This window comes from Delphinus delphis, chromosome 13, assembly GCF_949987515.2.
Source record: "Delphinus delphis chromosome 13, mDelDel1.2, whole genome shotgun sequence".
In the NCBI taxonomy this organism is placed as follows: domain Eukaryota; kingdom Metazoa; phylum Chordata; class Mammalia; order Artiodactyla; family Delphinidae; genus Delphinus; species Delphinus delphis.
This window is the reverse complement of record NC_082695.1, coordinates 78,996,697-79,001,041: the sequence shown is the minus strand read 5'-3', so window position 1 is coordinate 79,001,041 and position 4,345 is coordinate 78,996,697.

The window sequence follows — 4,345 nt, the reverse complement described above, 5'->3', positions numbered from 1 at the left end:
AAGTGAACACTTGCACACTGAAAAGTACAAATAGTGCTGAGAAAAATTAAAGATGACCTGTATAATTTAAAGAGATATACCTTGTTAATGGGTCAAAAGATCAATAATATTAAGGTGTCATGTATAGAACAATTAAAATTAGATATACAATGGTATCTTGATCTGTTCAGGCTTCTGTAACAAAATGCTATAGATTGTGTGGCTTACAAAGGACAGAGATGTATTTTTCACAGTTCTGGAGGCTAGGAAGCCCAAGATAAAGGGGCCAGCAGATTCGATGTCTGGTGAAAGCCACCTTTCTTAGATAGCCATCTTCTTACTGAGACTAGCTTCCTGGGGCCACTTTTATATAAGCAATAACTCCAGTCATGAGGGCTCCACCCTCATGACCTCATCACCCCCCAAAGGCCCCACTTCCATGTACTTCTGCACTGGGGATTAGAATTTCAATGCATGAATTCTGGGGGGACACAAACATTTAGTCGATATCAACTGGCAATGTATACCATGTTTTCGATCTTGTATCCAGGAGCCAAATTATCTTTCCATTATTTACTAATAAAATACAATATAAATATATTAATAAAATAAAATACATTTTAATTTTGATACAAGCTAGGGATATAAAAATGTGTGGCTACCAAAATTTTTAAAAAACATCAATAGAATTTGGAATTCTGTACTTTGAAGACAAGTTTATTGCATCAACTGTTGTTTTGTGCCTTCATGGTCCATTATTTCTTGACTTGATGACGATGATGAATTTTTAGGTATAGTATGTTTGGTAAATCTTGAAAGGCTTGATCTCATATTATTACATAATCTAAGAAGAGAATATATTTTCAATTTGACATGGTGGTTCCTTCCTTTCTTCCCTCCTCCCTCCCTTCTCCCTCCTCCCTCCTCTCTCCCTCCCTCCTTCCTCCCTCCCTCCCTCCCTTCCTTCCTTTATCCTTCCTTCCTAATATTGTATACAACTTTCTCTCTCTTTGAAAAAAATGTTACTCTTCCTCCTGGAAGAGTAACACCATGATTTGTGTTTGTCTGTGGTTCGTTAATATTGTTAAAGCCTTTAAACAAAAATCTTCTTAAACAGTACTAAGGAAGTGCACTGTATACTGATAGCCAGGGAGTAGGTGGTGACATACTCCAAATAGAACATCTTTTTCCTCTGAAATGTTACAAATAGAGATCATCATGTGAGAAATGGGATTAGCCATCTGCATAATTTAGCATTTGGAGGGACAGTTATCAATATTCCAATTATGTTTACGGCTAAAATTGATTATAAATGAGCATTTAAATTAACATAATTCCTTTAAATCATAACCTTTCAGAAATAATGGTGTTTTTAAAAAGGTTGGTGTCATTTTGGGTAGCGTCCAGAAATTATTAGGAAATAATAAAAGGAAATAGTTTCTTCATGTTTGTTGTTGTTGTTGCTTGTATTCTAAATGCATAATTAAGCCTTAGTTTAGAAAGACAATCCATAATATCGCTGTCACATGAAAATATCCTTTGGGGGTCTCCTTTTTTTTGTTCTAAGTTTTTTTCTCATTAAGCATAATTCTTGTCTATACTTTCATCTCCATGATGGATTTGCTTCCAGGAAATAGTGCAAGGAGTTTAAACCAGAAAAATCTCTCATTCTAAATTAATAAATTAATCTTCTTTGAAATAAATTGATATCTTGGGATTTTGGTTCAGTAAGTCGGTCCCTTGGGTTCCTTAACACCATCTAACTTGGTAAAATAGTATAAATGAAACTGTGTACGTGTGGATCACACTTGATTTGGGCTTGCCACAGTAAATGTACTTCCAATTTTTAAAATCTGCATAAGGACCACATTTTTCTCCATGTTTTGATATCCCTTTAGTTTCATTGATATGCAGTGTACACTGAGGAAATTTGAGTTTTCCTTTTCTCTCTCTGTTTCATATTTCTTCATTCTTCATCTTCCTGACTTCGTACTTCAACTTTTTATCTTCCTCAGAATTAAGCTCATGCTGTGTTTTGTTTTTTTGTGTGTGTGTGTGGCTATTTTCTGATAATCTATATAAGGGAAAACATTTATGAAGTTTTACTTTTCTTCTCAAGCCTAAACAAAGTCTATGTTTGCCTTTGGTAGTGACAAAAAGGCTTCCTGATTTCTACAGGTCATGAAACAGACATTTCAGTTTATTAGCTTATGGCATACAAAGGTGAAATAACAGTACTTTATGTACGCTTGGTTAATTTCTTTCACCCCAAATTCTAATGCCAGTTTCTCTGACTCTTAGTTCAATATTTATATCCCTCTGTTTTCTCTCATATTATCTTCTCTCCTCCAAATTAGCAAAAATCTTTGGCTAATTGCAAGAAAATTACCAGACAATTACTAATACAAGTTCCTCAGTACACCTACTTGCTTGCATCCCCCATGCTAAACAAATGGAAAGCTGAAGAAATGTTTATATATTAATAAAAAATTGTATAATTTTTAGTCACGGGGTTTATTGTTTGGAAGCAAAGTTTAACATTATTCAGCAGAATAACTACTTCAAATGATATGATCTACATTGACTTACACAGTTTTATATTCCCTCAAATTATGATATTAATTACGGAAAAAGCATATTTTGCCTCTTGAAGATTCAGCTTTTACACCTCTTCTCATAAAATGACTGGAAAAAAAACCTTTAAATATTATCTTAAAACAAGGCAAGTCATTTTCAATGTATTTGAGAACTGCCAGGCAATTACATTAGGTTTATTTATTTAGTATATGTCCAGAACACCATACCAATGTTTCTTTGAACAGTCTACATATGGTGCAGAGAAAATTGACAATATTGGGAGTAGCAGGTGATTAGTGTAGCATAAATATTTTAGGCTTTGTTTTGCTCTGCTGTTTTTTTTTGCTTTGATAATATGTTTGGATTGAGCTAAAATTTACATTATGACATTTGTATGTGTGAGTAATAGAATATGACTGGAGAAACAAATAGTTTTGAAAGAAACCTCTTCTTCAGGCAGGTAGTATCATCCAGGTTGTGTTTGAAATGTCACCCTATATTTTCTAGCAGTTTTCTGCTTTTCTATCCACTTTCATGATTTCCCTTTTATGTTTTTCTCTTTTAGTGTTGAACACCTCAAGGATGTAGGCAGAAAGATAGATAATATGTTCTTTTATAACATGTTCTTTTATAACATGTTCTTTTCATATAGAATCACTGATCTAAGTATATGGATTTACCTCCCTTGCCTCAGAGAATCCCCCTAAAATGACAGTACTGGGACTTTTAAGAGATGATTCCACACAAAAAAAGGAGAACATAAATGAAGAAAACAACAACAAAGTACAAAAGCTAGAGAGCAAATGTAAAGGTGATAACTGACTTAACAGACGCAAGAAAGAAGAATCGTAAACTGATGGTGGAGAACTCAAGATGCTCCCCGATTTCCCTGACAAAATTCTGAAAATGCTTAGGAATTAGTGGCTTCAGGTTCCCCTAAATGTGAGCTGAAAGCGTGGCATAAATCAGGGATAAGGTGAATATCTATAAGAGGAGTGTCCATTCTGCACCCTGAAGCCACTTCTCTGTGCCCTATCTGAAGATTAGCAGGGTTTTTCTTGCAGAATGAAAAAACAATATCTCTGGGTTGGAGGCTACCAGGACTGAATGAGAGCAATGTTACCATACTGCACAGAAGGCAGTGAGTGGGTATCTGTCAGGGCACAGCCTACATGTGTGAAGTCTGTGTACCCTGCAGAAGAGAAAAGGAATGGCTGAGATAGGGGATTTGCTATGGTCTGAACGTTTGAGTTCTCCCAAAAGTCTTGTGTTGAAATCCTAAGCCCTGAGGTGATGTTATTTGAAGGTGGGCCTTTGGGGAGATGATTAGGTCATGAAGGTAGTGCCCTCATGAATGGGATTAAGGCCCTTTATAAAGGAGACCAGAGAGCTTGCTTGCCCTTCCACCACACGGCACTGTCTACAAACCAAGAATCTGTCCTCACCCGACACCACACTGAATCTACTGGCATCATGATCTTGGACTTCCCAGTCTCTAGAACTGTAAGAAATAAATGTTGTGTATAAACCAGTTTTTGTGTATATGTAAATGTTGTGTATAGCAGTTTTTTATAGCATTTTTCCAAAGCATATTAAGACAAGATTCTGTGCCCTACCCCTTCACCCGTAGGGCTCTGTCTGCGTAGACATGGTGTCCTATTTTTAATTATTACAATATGCAGTATAATGTTGTTATATTACTGAAAACTACATACTAAATGTTGGGACCTGATACTCTTATTCCCCACTTTCCCTCCAAAACAAATGCTGAGACCTAGATTTATAAATC